The sequence below is a fragment of the Anabrus simplex genome, chromosome 1 (assembly GCF_040414725.1).
Source record: "Anabrus simplex isolate iqAnaSimp1 chromosome 1, ASM4041472v1, whole genome shotgun sequence".
In the NCBI taxonomy this organism is placed as follows: domain Eukaryota; kingdom Metazoa; phylum Arthropoda; class Insecta; order Orthoptera; family Tettigoniidae; genus Anabrus; species Anabrus simplex.
Genome location: NC_090265.1, coordinates 289,754,682 through 289,772,287, shown reverse-complemented (window position 1 = coordinate 289,772,287; position 17,606 = coordinate 289,754,682). Strand labels below are relative to the sequence as shown.

General features: G+C 36.4%; 1 protein-coding gene across 1 annotated transcript in view; it reads left to right on the top strand.

Moving 5' to 3' along the window:
• The window catches only part of CycB (Cyclin B), a 150,640-nt gene that overhangs the window by 131,367 nt on the left and 1,667 nt on the right, over positions 1-17,606 (top strand). The window lies entirely within an intron of this gene.

Sequence of the window (17,606 nt, the reverse complement as noted above, 5' to 3'; positions counted from 1 at the left end):
TAAAGTTAATAGTTCGCCTAAAATGAATACCTACAGGTCTTATGAATAATCGAGAAACTTTTTCAAGTGGAGAAGTCAGTCAAGAACCCCTTATAGAAACCAGCGATTATCCACTGAAAATCAGTTATATATTTAAATCAGTCGTGTTTTTACTATTAATTTTTTTATTTCATCACTAAACACTGCACATGTTTCAAGAACATGACATCCTCATTTCAGTGGCTCAAGAACTACCAAATCTATCTCTTACTTGACCTATCACATCATCTTTAAATTTTTTTTCTTTACATCACACACACAGATACGTCTTATGGCTGCGATCATCTTTAACAATAATCAAGCTATTATAAAACATGTCCTCTGTATAACATACTAAAACGTATATACTAAACAACTCAAAATTAAAATATTTAGTGACCAGAGAATTTAAAAGAGACTTGATCTGTCCACACAATGTTCAAAAGCGGGTGTGGTTGTTCAGTCAGTTGATTGCGCATTATCTCTCAGAACTGTAGTATGCTGTCTGAATCGTCCTCTAGAAGGCCATGCAACAGTCTGGTGCAGTACGACTTTATGTGCATCTGGTGCATCGGACGTTGTAATGACGTACTCAGGATACCCAGCTCCGAAGACTCGCGTTGTGTGGACTTCTTTGGACTGTTTACGAATGTCCAGGCTACCTTCATTGCATTTTGCTGTGTCAATGTCATATGCTGTCGTCCAGACTTTGTTGCATTGGCAACAAAACACGTTGCCTCAAACTTGTCTCTGATGCGGTAAATCGTAAGGCACGTCTACACTGGCAAATGAAATTTCTCTTCTCACACCCTGCGCATGGTCTCAGCCTTTTTGTACTTCCAGTAGGTCTTCAGGATCCACCGTCGTTTACCACAGTCCTATTAGAATCGAAAGAATGGACACAATAAATTGAAATTAGACACAATGGGTGATATGAATAAAAATGAGATGTAACTCGGAGAGATGTAACAAGTCTCGAAGGAGGATTGAGACGGAAGTCACTTGCGAGACAGAACTAGTCATGTATATGAATAAATTTTGTTTCTCGCTAACGTGACTTTGTCTCCTTCCGCTTGAGATGAGTCTCGCACACTGGCTCTGGTATCTGTCAGCTGACGAGTGAATTACTACAAAAAGTGGTTTTGTTGGAACAGATTTACAAGCGAAAAAGATTGAAAAACGACAGTGTGTTCTCGAGAAAAAAAACAGAAGAAATTTCAGTGCAAAAATGGATTTTGCAACTGCAAATGGAAAATCTTTTACATGAACGGGAGAAAAGAACAGAAACAAGTACAACCGAAATGGAACACCCACCGATATTTTTTTCATTTAGAATAGTTCTTGACAGACTTTTCTTCTTCTTCAGTTATGTTTAACTTGGGAGCCTATTCTGCAAACAATAGGCTACCTTTCGTATTAATCAATATTCAATAATCACTAGTTCTTATTTCAATTCTTTCTAGGCTTACATAAATGTAGTGGCTCGTACACTTGGTATACTTGAACCCCAGCTTGGGAACGACTGATTTAAGGTTTCTTTTCTTGTAAGTTTCCTTCAAGATAATGTGTAAGAAGTTACATTGTATTTATCATCACATTCAGGATCCACATAAAAATGCATAATTTTCTGCGGTCATTGAGTCATTCAAACACTTTTTAAACTCGCTTCGTACTTTATTCTTCACGAATATGAGGAGTTTATTGATCATACCTGTGCATAGCTAGGGGTGTTTCTGCATATAATGTACTTTTTCTACAATTTGTTTTACGTCGCACCGACATAGATAGGTCTTATGGTGATGATGGGATAGGTTTAGGAGTGGGGTGGAAGCGACCGTGGCCTTAAGGTACAGTCCCAGCATTTGCCTGGTGTGAAAATGGGAAACCACGGAAAACGATATTCAGGGTTCCCAACAGTGGGGCTTGAACCCACTAACTCCCGGATGTAAGCTCACAGCCGCGCGCCCCTAACCACACGGCCAACTCACCCGGTATATAATATACAACCAATACCTATATACTGTTCCATAAACTGTCTAAATTTCAAACTTTCAAAACATAGAAATAATACAAAATGCTATCCTTATTCATTAACGAATATAACTAACAAGGGAGTTGTTTGATTTGGACCGGACAAATTGCAATGAACCTTAGTAACATGATGAGCTAAGACATCCGGAACTCAATGGTGATAACCGTTCTGGCGTGGAATAACATTTTCGTACCGGTATTTATTGACAGTAAATTTTTGCTCCAGTTTTAAATGGAACGTGGTGTGTAGATGGCAGCGATTTCAATGAAACATGGTAGGATGGTCAATTAAGACATCAGAACATTGCTGCATGATTGACGCTGTTATATAGGTTACCCGCAGTGTTACAAAATGAATCGCTCTCAACAAGAATCCGAAAGTTTAAGGCTATTTATAACATACAAGCTTATATACAAATGACGAGGATTTCATATTACATATTTTAGCCTCAATTGTAAACGACAAAGAAGTATTAAAAGCTTAATATTTTGAAATATTCATATACTGTGCATGTTAGTAAAATGGGTTTGACGAGCAAGACATTCTGTTCATGTTGTCAAAATCTAATTTTTACTCTATAGCGCACTGTTTGATGTAACTTTAAAATAGAACTATCAGTGCATTTCTACAGTGCATACGCGAGGTCAATACAGCTGCAAACCACCCAGCTGTTCTTTAGCAATTAATTATAACAATGTCATTGATTTTATGACAAAGTGAATATCCGCAATAAATTTAAGACCGGTAGATTGACAATTCATGGAAGTTTAATCGAAATCTGTCTGATCCAGACCAAATGCTTCCCTCGTATTCGGCGCAAGTGAGATTTTGGTGCGATGGTTGAGAAAGAGCAGCACTCGTAGAGGCAGCAAATCATTGGCCGAATAACATCATTATGCGAATCTGTTAAATGTTATGTACAGCATATTTTTTTCAAGGGCACGAGCCGCCGGTTGAAACTTTTAAGTAAACTTAGAAACAGTGCGATCGAAAAAGGCATGGGCAGGGAATTTTACGGCACTTAAACATAAATGGGATAGCTTACACCAGGACCAAAGATACTCGCACATTCGTTCAATACCATTTGGCCAACATGTGACAGAGAGCGATAATTTTCAGACTTGAAAAAATATCCTTCCAGATATCAAAATGTGAATAATAATAATAATAATAATAATAATAATAATAGGTAATAACTTCGTGTGGCTATTTCTAGCCTGGTACAGCCCTTGTAAGGCAGACCCTCCGACGAGGATGGGTGTCATCTGCCGTGTTATTGTAGTGGAGGATAGTGTTGTGTGTGAGTTGCGGGAATGTTGAGGATTTAAGGTTAAAAATCTCTGACCCGACAGCGAATCGAACCCGGGGGCCCCCTGAACCGAAAAATGCCATGCTGACCATTCAGCTAAGGAGCAGGACAAAGTGAATAATGAAAACCTTGAATAATTGTAAGTCATATCTTAAACATAGCTATGTTTTGTTTCAGCCTTTTCCGTGATTGTGAATTAATTTTATTTATAAAATGTTAGTCGTATTTTGTGAATAGAAAAAATGTCAACGTACAGAAAAATCACAAATGTAGAATAGATTAAGAATAATTAAATTAATTTAATAATTACTAAGAAAATTATTAGAATTTTATGTTGCACGGTTTTGCATATTTCTGGTTTGATTTTGAACATTTTAGACTTTATGATGCATGTAAATCCTATCGCAAATGGCTATCATCATCATCATCTTTATCATTATTGTTATATGAATGTCTCGTGTATTCGCTCCAGAAAATGTGCTAACCATTCCACATTTTCTTTCCGGTAACGGTAGAGATCTTTATATTCATGCTCCAAAGAATTTCTTCATGGTCTATCAATTTTTCTTCTCTGTTGTAAAACCATCATAAACTCCGCCATCACGTTTTCAGCCTGATTCTATCGGCTTGAGTCACCTTCTGGGCTGTCTCAAGAAATTCTGAGACTAGTCTCCATTCAGAGAGACTGAACTCCAGTTTATTCATATACATTTGGAGATGTGTCTCCGAGAGAATCCGCTAACGAGCTGTGTCTCGAGGAGCAAAGGTCACTGCTGAGACATCGCTTTTTTATTCATATACATTTGAGACATGTATTAATATTTATGAGACAAGAGATACGTCTCCGGTTTATTCATGTCACCCAATTAGGCACAATTGATTTTGAAAGTACACATTTGTATGCCAGTATGTCCAGGACAGGTTGTACAAATGCATCAATGCCAAAGGTGTATACGTAACTGTATACCGTCTTTTGGGCCACCCTGTATAATTAGAATCGGTGGAAATACAGTTGAACCTGACTTAGGGAAGAGTAAAATCTACTTCTAACGCAGAATTACTTAGAAATCAGACTTTCACAATACGTCGCATTTACTGAAAAAGCAATGGTATGGACCTACATGTGTAAATTCTTGCAAATAATAAATACATTAAGACAGAAAATATTATTTTGAACTTGGTCCAGCCTTAAAGAAATCAGTTTCGCTTGTTTCACTTTTCTTGCATTAAAGGTATAAACCTCCTTTTGCAAACTTAGTAATGAATTCAAATCATTTTCACTACAACTTTTCGCACTGATGTAACGCCTACACACATCGATTGCACTTAAAACTTTACTCAGTTCAGGTGTTTTAAGATTCAAGTCGTTACCTCCATCTCCCCCACTGTCACTCGGTTGACCTTTGTTAAGCCGCCAGTAAGTAAGGATCAACAATGCTACTCGGCGAAACTCTTTGTGTTCTGTTTCAGCACTAAAACCTGACCGCTCTACTTCTGCCTACGCCGACAAAGAGGAAACTTGGTAAATACAGTAGTTTCTTTTAAAAAAGGACGTGCTCATTACAGTTACGCAAAACTCAGCTACGAATGTTTCACTGACACTTAATACATATAACAGGGAATTACGTACAAACGGATTACGTATATATAAGGTTTAATTAACCCACTTTTAAATTACATTTTGCCGGGACCTAAAGGAAATTACGTACAATTACGAATTACGCAGAACAGAGTTACGTATAAAGCAGGTTCAGCTGTATGTCTTCCCCTCCGTGCAAGCAATTTGTAGCCGCAGATCTCTCCGCATCATCCACCGAGCAGGTTAAATTCTGCTACCATTTTTGTAATTTGTTCCTGGAACTGTTCTGTAACATTGTTTCGGGATATTGAAATATATTTTTTATAGTGACACATTAAAAACTTTGAGGTTGGTAGATGGATAATTTGTTGTTGTTGTTGTTGTTGTTGTTGAGAAATCAATCCATAGAATTGAGTCAGTTGTGCCAGTAGAATAATACTTGAAAATGAGAAGATATACAATATTACAGTTGTTTAACTTGATGCAAGAGTGTGCAGGCGTTGGCTCTCCATAAGAGCCATGTTGGGTAAGGAAAGAGATGAGAGGATGGTACCAGTATTATTACGGAATGACAAGGAGTATTAGACTGAATAAAAGGATTGCGAACAAATGTATACTATACATATGAACCTCGGTTGTAAGTTTTCAAAGGGAGACAACTAATATAATGTATAAATGAGAACTTTAAATTGTTTTTTCTCATAGAACTGAAACTGCATTATTACATTATTGCTCACACTAATGTATAAGAAAGCAATAAATGAAGAAAAATCACACACATGCAGACTACAGCAGTGAAAGTACAGGACTTGCATACAGGCAGAGTACTGGTGCTTTATACTGATTTTAAAAACTCATTTTTTCTTTGACATTTCCACACAATCATACTCTAGCAGGTTATATACACGTGGGCAGCAATGATGCATTCCATAAATACACGGGAGTGTCGGGATTTGTCGCCTCGCTTAACACATTGTCGCTGGCAACCCTGTTATCACCTGGTAATGTGAAAAAAGTCTTCTTCAAACGGTCTGCTTATTGAATTAGAGGGGATTAGATGTTGTCAATTTTCTCTCTGCAACTCTCATCCTCAGTACTGTGTAACATGTAAATAAGTAAATTGTTTTGTTCATGGAGAACAGGCAAACATGACGTTGATGAGAGAACGTATAACAGAGAAACTTGGAATTGGGCTAAATATTAGTGGGCAAATTTTGGTGCCTAAAACATTTAGCATATAACTGCGAGAAACGTAGAAATGAATGACTTATAAATGAGGTTCAGTTTTATATTTTAACTAGAAAAAAATTGCAGTAAAATCCTATATAATTTTCACCGAACATTACTTCTTTAGTATAATTCGGTACAAACTCATAAAGCTATAGCCAAAATATATATATTTATACTAGACTTCAACAGGGTTACATTATTCTTAATCTTTCTAAGAGAAATGCTTCATGTCAAACATTTTGTGAAAAACTCCTACACCATGAACAGAGAACAATAGGGTTAGACCACTAATAGGTCCTAAAATTCTAAGGGATGGGGTACCTTAAAGACAATCTAACAGCCATTAGGCTCCTAAATCCATTGATAAGTTTGTGTCTGGAACTAGAATAACAAACATTCTTAAATGCTCACTGTTCTTGCTCATTATTTCCTCCTGGATAGATGTACTATACTTCTTCTAATGCTAGGAAATACCAAGTCAAAAACACTCAACTCACAAGGTTCACTACAGCAGCTTTTAGGCTCATATGTGGATTACATTATAAACATTTGCAATTTTAAGAGAGCTGTTACTAGCAAAAATAATGTTGATAGTCTGTTTATCCAAGTCACTTTTTACAAATAAGACATGATACAGGGTTTTGGGCTAATGCTAGGTCAAGAAAATAAGGTGAAATTCTTTACATTTTGCAGAGAATTTTTTACAAATTGTCAAATTGTATTTAATTATCCTCCTAATCAATACATACCTAATATACATCTAGTTAAGATGAGCTTTCAGTTAGACTTGTTTCAACCGAACATAGGGTCATCCTCAGTAACATACATTATAGTAATCAAAAATATTACACATGATTGTATTCAGTGCTTGTTAAAAAAAATCTTTACAAATCATGATGAAATTAAAATAAGAGGTGATGATCACTATACAAGATTTTTCTACTGGAGGTCTTTTTGTTGCAACTTCCTCATTATTATTTGTTAAATGTTATCTGTATAATTTAGGGGTGGTAGATAAAGTGCAAGCCCCATATACACGGAAGTGCCTCCATCCCCACATGTATGCGTACATAAACTCTACCAAATATTTACATATATGTAGAAAATTTTAAATTTACATATTAACACTCCAAACACTGTACTCTTAGAATAAGTTATCTTGATTATTCTATACCTCTTAGAATAAGAAGACCCAGCTATTTATACTCTCATTCATATCCCTGTATACACACTCATACACAACCACTCCCACACACGCATACATACACATTCACTGACATTCAACTGCGCTTGCACCCATCTTTTTTAAAATTCTAATTTATACAAGTTGCCCCTTGATTAAATTCAAATATTTCTGTACTATTGATGCAAGTGTGACAAACAAATATAACTTGAAAACTATATTCTCACCCATGGGTAAATAATGCAAGTATAGAGCTCAAATTATTATTATTATTATTATTATTATTATTATTATTATTATTATTATTATTATTATTATTATTATTGTGACTTGTGATGTACATCCACTTACTAGTATCATTATTAGTTTACGATCAAATTATTTGTGAGGTTATGTCATGAAGCATTTGTTATATATAGATATTTGAGTTTGGTTAATGTAAGAACCTGTATATAATTTATTATTACTTGGATATATGATTTGTAATCCACTACAGAATTGTGAAACACACTGTGACATCCAGAATGGTACTGGGTAGATGAGAACTCTGTAGAATATTCTGTACATTATATATGGATCTTAAGCACTCTATATTTTACAAGATAATGCATCTTTCTAGAAGCCTAGCCTGGTAGAGACAAGTTGTTACTCAGTTGGAGTTATGGTTTAACAGGAGTATAGTTGTGACCTCGTGCGTGTTTAGGCAGATGTGCTAGTCAGCAGTCAATTGTTTGAAGGTTGTGATCTCCATGTGGAAGTGCTTAGTGGTAGGCATTTGTTAAAGATGGCGGGTTGTTGTGTGCATTTTGTTTGTGACAACAGTTGATTAGGTTGTGTGTGTTTATATGAAGTTAAGGTGAAAAAAATGTGTACCAACTGACAGCATTTTGTGCGTGTCTTTGTGGATACATCAGTGTTGACTCTGTTATTGTGTTCACTTGGAGGCTAACATTGTGAGCTACTAGTGTAGTTGAACTGTCTGATTCATAACATTACGTGACCCGCTTGACCTTCCTGTGTTTGCGGACTGCAGAGTCCAGCTCTTGATCTCAAAGTTACTATAATTTATTTTACTCAGGATAGCCCTATGTTGGGTTGAAACCTGTATAATTGAAAGCTCATCTTAACTAGATGTATGTTATGTATTGATCAGAAGGATAATTTAAAACAATTTCTAAAACTTTCAACCGTCAATACGGATCAAACATGAGATTTATAGTCTGTAATGTCGTCAAAGTTAGTTTCTTCCAGTAATGAAATGAATCACAGATAAATTTTAAGTTTCCATAACGAGCAACATTGAAACCACGGGCCACATATGTAGGCGAGATGTGAGAGACAAAGTTATAAGACCAAAGTTGTTCCGACAAAATGCACGTTCCATTCTTTCCTCTTGACTCACCAGTTGGAGAAAAGTTGTTTCAGGAGCTCCAAAGATGAATGATTCCTGTGAACTGGGGAGTTAAAAGTGAATCCCTCCATCCAGCCTCCATCGTTGTATCGAAATTGATGGTTTTAGTGAGCCACACAGTGGGGTATTTATATCCTGATTATCAGTTACCCGCAGCTTCACTCGCGTGGATTTCATAATATGTTAAAAGTAATCTTTTCTCTGTACTGTACTAAGACATTGTCTGAAAACCCCTAAAGTATAAAAACTCGCCGAAAATTTGAGTTTCATTATACCCCAGGAACTCTCTGTAAACAACATTTGTGGTATTGCTGTTTGGTGCTAAGATGACCATGAGACATACAACTGTAATGTGAGAAGCAGTCTTCTCAAGTTGAGTGGGGGGGGAGGGAGGGAGCTCCAGCATCTTTCTTTATTTGTAAAAGAGATTCCAAATAACTATTTCTAAGTTTGTAACATCTTCAGTTTTTGAGATACAAGTAGACCCATAAAAATATTCCAACCCCTTTATCACTCGTACCCCCACCTATGTGGATTTTCCGAAAACAAAAAATTGTTCCTTTTTTTAAGTGATTAAAAATACCATTTTCATATCTGTAACATCTTCAGTTTTTTTTAGATATAAGCATCCTAATAAAAATTAAACTTTTTTCACTTTTCACCCCCATTAAGTGCATTTTCCGAAAAAGTAAATCTTCCTGTATTCTTAAAGGACTTCTAAATTCCAGTTTTCGTGTCTCAAACATTTAGTTTAGATTTAGGTATCCTCATAAAAATAATTCAACTAATTTTCAGTTCTTTCAACCTCCAGCCCCTTAAGTAATTTTTCGAAAACAAAAGAATCTTCCTCTTCTACTGCTTTTCCCACATCTGTGAGGTCGCGGGTGCGAACTATATCACGTGGATTTGGCCCTGTTTTATGGCTGGGTGCCCTTCCTGATGCCAGCCTTATATAAATGGAAGGATGTAATCACTATTGTTTTCCTGTGGTGGTTGGTAGTGTAGTGTGTTGTCTGAATGTGAAGAGGAAAGTGTTGGAACAAATACAGTCCCCGAGCCAGAAGAATCAAACAAGATTAAGATCCCCGACCCGGGTGGGAATCTAACCTGGAACCCCTCTGAACCGAAGGCCTGAACGCTGACCATTCAGCCAATGAGTTTAGAAAACAAAATGTTTCTTTATTTTGAAAGGAGATTCAAATACCAATTTTTAAGTCTATAAAATCTTTAGTTTTTGAGATATAGTATCCTCATACTAAGAAACGAATTTTCAATTCTTTCATCCCCCCTTAAGTCGATTTTCCGAAAACAAAGAAATACATCTTTTTTTTATTTGTAAGGGAGACTCCAAATACCAATTTTCACCCCTGTGACATCTTCAGTTTTTGAGATATCACTGGGGAAAATAATGAAAACCTACAACCTGTTTTCTAGTCTTTGACCGGGTCAGGGATGTAATGAGTGAATCATATATAGGCTAGTAGTACAATGAGGTCGCCACTCCCAAAGTGATTAATGAATGACTGAGATGCTATGAAATGAGAATGAAGAGTGTTGCTGGAATGAAAGATGACAGAGAAAACTGTCCCGCCTCCACTTTGTCCAGCACAAATCTCACATGAAGTGACCGGGATTTGAACCACGGTATCCAGCGGTGAAAAGCCGATGCACTGCCGTCGGAGCCACAGAGGCTCTTGAGGTATCACTATCCTAATAAAAAGAATTCAACCCCCTTTTCAGTAGTTTTTTACCCCCTTAGGTGTTTTTTAAACAAAAATACATGTTTCTTGATTTTTAAAAGAGATTAAAAATCCCAATTTTGATGTTAGGTTCTGTTCTGTAGATATTCTCATTTTAAAAATTCACCCTGTTTTTCTTCCCCTTAAGTGGATTTTATGAAAATAAATTATCTACGTTTCTTTACTTTTAGAGGAGATTTCAAATGCCAATTTTCATGCCTGTAACTAATTTACATTTCTGAGATATACTATAGGTATATTCTTTTAAAAATTCATCCCATTTGTCACTCCTGTTCACCCCCATTTTTTGGATTTTCCTTTATTTTATTTTTGAAGGAAATTCCAAATACCAGTTTTCGTGTCTGCAACATCATTTTTTGAGATATAAACTTATAAAAGGTATTCAACCCCTTTTCCAAAAACAAAAAATAAAAGTTTCTTTATTTTTAAAGGAGATTCTAGATACCATTTTTTACAATTGTAAACGTTTTAAATTTTTGAGATCTAGATATGCATTTTTAAACAGTTCACCCACCCTGTATTTCATCCCTTTAGCGATAGAATGTCAAAAAATCCTCCCTTAGTGAGCACCTACACTCTAATATAAGTGTATCCACAAAATTTCATTTCTTTATGTCCAGTAGTTTTGGCTCGGCTATGATGAATCATTCAGGACATGTTTTATATATAGAGAGATTTATAGACGCACTGAGAAACAGTACACAAGAAAACGCACTGGATACGCAGCGACGTTGCAGGTGGTCAGGCCTGATATCGGGGTACAGTCTGTGCGAGGGCATTATGGAGACCAAAACTGTGGCGTGCTGCACGACGTGTTTTGGGTTGAAATGCAGAAGTTCGAAGAAATAAGCAGAGGTTTTTACGATAGACATGTTCATCAGAATTGCTGACCCTGTCTCTGGGTATGGCGCACAGACGGTTGGATTCATTCTGCAAACACACCTTCATACTGTTTGTAATGATTACTTTTTGTGTGGATTTTATTGTAGGAAAGCATAGCTTACAGCAGATTGTTTTAGATGTATTTTGAAGTTATATTTTCTCTTGGTTATGGATGTACTTTTCTAATTGAATAGTCTCTTAAGCCTGTTGTACACCATCAAAATTTTGTCAAGTTCAAGACTACACAAGAATTTTCAATACTCCACATGTCAAATCACTTGCGATACTTGCAGTAAGTCTTGAAAGTGAATTAGAACATGATCTAATTCATCAAAGAATTGCCAAGTCTTTGACAGAATTGTGCAACGTAACTCATAGAACAGCAATGACGTTCCGCTCAACAAATGTCATAGGGGTTACGAGAACTGAGAAGAAGGGTGAAAAAGCAAAATATTCAAAGCAGAAATCCGTTAAGAAATAAACTTATCCATAAACAAGCAGACTTTTCGGGAAGCTAGCTCAAAACCCACCCGATATAAATTAAAAAAAGATAGCATCCCTGGGATAATGTGGACTCGGATTACTGAAAGAAAGCACCAGTATTCTTTAATTTAAATTTATAATTCATTTTAGGAAGAGATTACACCAAGAGGGAAAAAAATCAAATATTTTTTTAATATAAGAATATTTCTGGAAAATAAAATACCTTAACATTAGAATATTGTTTTAAAATAAATTATTAAAAGTTGGTACTAACATCATTTGCCTTTTATCAAAATGTAAACCTTCTCGAATTTAATAAATTTAAGTGTTGGCCTAACATCTAGGAAAGAACATAAAGGGTTTATATCAATTTCTAGTAGAGGGATAACATAAAACATAGATCCAATTAAGCAGTCCAATGTAATGAGAGCGTAAGAACCACACTAAAGAAAATATTAAACACATGAAAAGTGCCCCAAATATTTTTTTTAAATCAGTCTCGGATCACACAAACTAAAATTCAGAATATAATCGTATGGATCAGTAAACAAATGAAATCAAATCACATGGGCGACACCAAAATAGTAATAATCCCAGATTCGATAACCCATTGTGTCCATACACTGAGAATCGACAACCCAACCTATATATCAAAACAAAACAAATCAGCGTCCCCATGCGAAAACAAAAGAAAGAAGTTCAAGCTCAGGTAATATAATTATGTCATAAGGCAAAAATGGAGTACAAACAATGTGATGTTAAAGAATTTAAACGCTTGAAAGACTCCACTAGAACCGTATAAATTTCCCGCGTAATTACAGAACTTAACACATTCACTGCTATGCAAATTACACATTCCCACGCCCAAAAACTTCAAATGAAAAAATGATATAAAACTTACCAAATGTTGTCAAAAATCCAAACACGTGCCACGACATAGCAGACTACAGTAACAAGCCGGAATCGTGTAAGTTTGGCAACATGCAGCGGAGGTCAAGGTGAAAGCGCGGGAGCTATCCATGTGTGTTGATGTGTAGTGAACTTCGTCTTGTGTTTGGATGGTAGAGCTGGCTTTGAGCCCATCTTGGCAGGTCCAATCCTGGCTCAGTCCGGTAGTATTTGAAGGTGCTCAAATACGTCAGTCTCGTGTCGGTAGATTTACTGGCACGTTAAAGGACTTCTACAGGACAAAAATCGTAAAAGTAGTTATGTATGTTCAGTCCGTCAGCAATTACGCTGGTGGGATCCTCAACAGCTCTGCCATCAGCTGTCATAGATGGCCTAGGCATCGCTGAAGAGGCGTACTAGGGAAATGAGTGAGGTAGTTTCCCATTGCTTTCCTCACAGAACTAGTTATAGGGACGTTAAATTAATATTATTTTTGAAGGCGCAGAATGAAGTTGGGTTATTAATAAGAACATTTTGTATATTTGCAGATGCCCAGAAAATGTTGTGTTCCTGTGCATCGCAGCAACTATAGCATAGAAGAGAAAGGTTTTGTTACCTCGTTTAGCCTTCCTCCAGGCGAGGAATTAAAACAGAAATGGATTTGTCGCTTTAAACGGGATAATTGCGGAAGCTGGGAAGGATTCAGTCGTGTGCATAAAACTTTTCAGTCAAAAGTTTTTCAACAGGGGATAAAAATTTGTGATAGTAGAGGCAACATAATTACACTACCATCTAAACTTAATGAGCTTCTTCCTGAAGCATATCCAATTATTTTCCTAAATTTGCCAGAATATTTGTCATTGTAAAGTGTTAACCCTTTCTATCCTGAATTATTTTTCTTAACAAAAAAATATTTCACTGTTCTTACTTTGTTATGTGGCTTTCAAATAAGATATTATGACCCTTTTTAAAAAAATTCCCATTTTAATTATTGATAGCCATATGGCAACTTTGGGGCATGGTGTGAAAGTAATAGGAACTCGCTAAATTTCATATTCTAATTATACTTGAATACATCAGAATCACGTCAATTAATATAGTAAAACAGTGAAAAAATTAAAATTACAGTTGAATACTAAATATGATGTGGGCCTAGTTCTTCTGAATTTTAACTAACAATTGTGAAATGGCAAGAAGCAGTCATTATTCCCATTCAAGCATAAGCCATCCTTGCACTTCTTACACATCACCCTGGTAAAACCCACTTTACAGTTTCTGCACTACTTTTTTTAAATATAAACTGGCCAGTGGCACAACCCATCAAACCTCACATCAGAACCTGGCATGGCTACTTTCGGCCTTCTTTTCACAGTAGACTGCAGCTCTGAGCTTGGTCGACCTCTTTTCCTCATTTGTGACTTTCCTGCAGTTGTGAGTGAATTTGCAATCACAGTCTGAAATTTCAACAGTGAAAGTGCAAGGAGAATCAAAACTGACTTTTCTCCACTTTGGATAAACTTTAATTTTGTCAATTGATGTTGATGCTGTATCTCTGGTTGTTTGCTGCTGTTGTGTAGGTGAACCGTTGGGACCAGAAATGTCTATTACAGCAGAATTATCTACTGCAGGAAGATTGGGCCTATGAGGCAGTGCAGTCATATCTACTGAATTTGGTGGTTCATCAGTTGTAACGCTCCTGCGAACAATATTGTTCTACTGTTTCAGGGTCAGCGTCATCAATATCAACATCTGATAAATCCCCATCAGGAATTACTGCCTCATTCAGGATAAAGTCCAAATCTTCATGTGACAGTGGGAGGTTGGGGTCCTACCAAGAAAACATTTCTTGTTAGGTTATGTGACTGTCAAAAAATAACACGTAACCTTAAGTTTTAATATGAATGACCCTATATGTACTAATAAGGAAATAATAATACAGTACAGTACACAGTACATTCATCAAGAAACTTGAATCATATGAGATAAGGGTATGAAAATCTAGAAGTAAACAAATGTGTACTACCTAACCTCCAATGACTGTAGTTGCCGTATGGCAATAATTATTTTAGGAACCAATTACAGTAAAATACATTAGGGATAGGACTTCATTCATAGTAAAAATATAATTTAGAGTCTTTTCCTGACATGTATCTAATATTATTTAATGACTCGTGCTTCAAATAAACTTTTTACTCACAGTTGAAAACGAAGCCCGCCATTCACATTCCAGGTTTGAAGCAGCTGTTGAGACTTAAACAAGAGACATGGAGCTCTAACAGTGTTAACAACTTCAGAAACACAATTATTTCGAAGAAAAGATATCAAAGTGGCTAATATGGGCTAAAATAGCACGGTGTTCAGTATATCGTTTCTGTAAATGGTAAAAGTAATTGTTGCCATATGGTAGCTATGGGTAACAAAGGGCTAAAAGATCCTGAAGGTAAGAGATGAAAAATTGGGAAAACAAGATGGATGGTTTGCCAGATATGTCATTTACTCAAAATTCACCAAGTTATGAATGTCACTGTATATGTTAATATTTATCAGATATCGGTACGACACTGCTAGTAGTGTTGAATGTGTACAAAATGCTTGACAAGTTCATAGAATTGTTAGGTATGCAGTGAAAGCACAGACTCCTTATCCTACCTTGTAAGTTTAAGGGAAACAATTCAACTGTGCACTAAAAAGAAGAGTCGAGTCGTGTAGTTTCAAAAATTCTTCTTGCTCTTCTGTCGTACTGCAACAATGTTCAGCCTGTCGGGTTTCCAGCGAAACATAATACTGGAGATCTGCAAGCTCCCTCCGTCTAGTCCCATAATGTTTCTCAACCAATCTGCACACATCCTTCACTTATGCATTGTTTAATGGAACATTGCCTTTTTCGATTAACTGTGGAACCAGTCCGGAAAAGGTTTTGTCTCTCCTTAACACACTATTTGGCTGGCCAAATGTGCAACAGTAAGCAAATTCCCCTTGTACCAATATATTGTTTTTCTTCCTTTTTAGAAAAATTATTTTCGCAGGACTGAACTGAAAATGCCACCAACCGACCTCTGCAACACCAGTCTTCCAGTCAAATATTGGTACTTCACCACCAGGCTGGAGAAGCTTCCCATGTCCGCTGAAAAACTTCTCGTTTTTTTTAACAACTTTCTCTATACGTGCAAACACCCTCTCTGGTGGTAAAAACGAATGACCAACTACAGGAAAGTAAATTTCAACTTCTTTCACATTCACTGGTGCGTATAGAAGCCACTTGCTAACCATACCCGCAAGAATACTGTTTTTATTTTGTCCACCTCATCCATCTGCAAATAGGCATACGGTTTTCTTTTGTGACTGATCAATGCTGTTAAGAGCATGAAACAAACAACTTGCAATTTCATTTGCACCTCTACAAAAGAATGGCTATTGCTGGAATTTCAAAATAAATACTGGGAAGGTTTATGAGGGAGGATTTCCCTACAATGATTTATTATTAGAGGATTGTTATTGATATGTGTAAAGGATCTTCTGGGTGTCTGGAGAACTTTGTACTTGGATAACTGGTACAGTTCAGTCTTTGTACAAGATTCTCCTGGAAAATAACACACATGCTATTGGCACCGTTAGCGCAAACAGGAAACATGCCTCCTAAATTCAAGGAAACACAGCTGAAGAAGGGTGAACTTACTTTCACTTCAGCGAACAAAATCCTAGCTGTAAAATGGCTTGACAAAAAGCCTGTACACTTTTTGTCAACTCAGTATGATAGACCAGATTTTGTTACACTCCAATCAAAACGAGCGACGAAGCTGAAGCCCAGCCTGGCGGTAGATTATAATGGTAGAATGGGTGGGGTTGACTCATGATCAGCGACTGGAGTCTTTCCCACTCATGAGGAAGTATGTGAAAGGCTATAAAAAGATGTACTTCTTCCTCTTTGATATGGCATTATTTAATTCCTTTCTCATTTGGCAAATTCTCAATCCTACAATGAAGAATAAACACTTCACAGCATTCTGCAACAGCGTTGCAGAACAGTACTTACAAGGTGCTCAAATACCCCACTACACCAGCAGGGTCTGTCCCCACACTGGTACCACCCCATTGAGACTTCAGAGTCAACATTCTGGGCATTTTCCATCTAAAATTGCCCCTGCAGAGAAGAAATTAGTGCCATCCAAGTGATGCAGGGTGTTAAGCACAGGGTCTACAGAAGGAAACTTCTTTTCAGTGCGTCAAATGCATGGTTGCCCTCCACGTTGATACCGGTTTCTTGGTGTCCATACAAAGACTGACTTCTCCGAACCGTAAAAACATAAGACTTGAAAGAAATTATAATTTGTCTTAAGTTTCCTTATGTGATTAGTCTAATTTATGTTAAAGTGACTGAAAAATAAATGACATCTGAGAGAATATTTCCTTTCACAAGTAATGGTAGGCCAAAGGGTTAATTATTTCAAGTGGAGAAATTCCTTCATGTCTTGGCACAGAATCTTCATTATGATTCCTACAATGAAATGAAACAAGGAGCTGAGGTCAGAGAATAATGGTTTTATAGGCAAGGCATTGTGTTTAGAAATTAATGACAATATGGAAAATAATTATCCTGTTGAAATCGGCAGTCTTTCCTGAAACGTTCATAGTGTAATTTGTTTTGCAACAATGTTGAAGATATTACGACTTCACAACTTTAGGTATCCTTCGTAACAGCATCATTTCTCAGACTCGTCTCATTTAATGCTCATAATTATATTGTTTTAGCCTCTCGTTTTTAATATTTTAAGCTTTGAGCTTTTAAGTTAGTTGGATATAAACGAGTGCATGCTCTTATTTATATATTTGT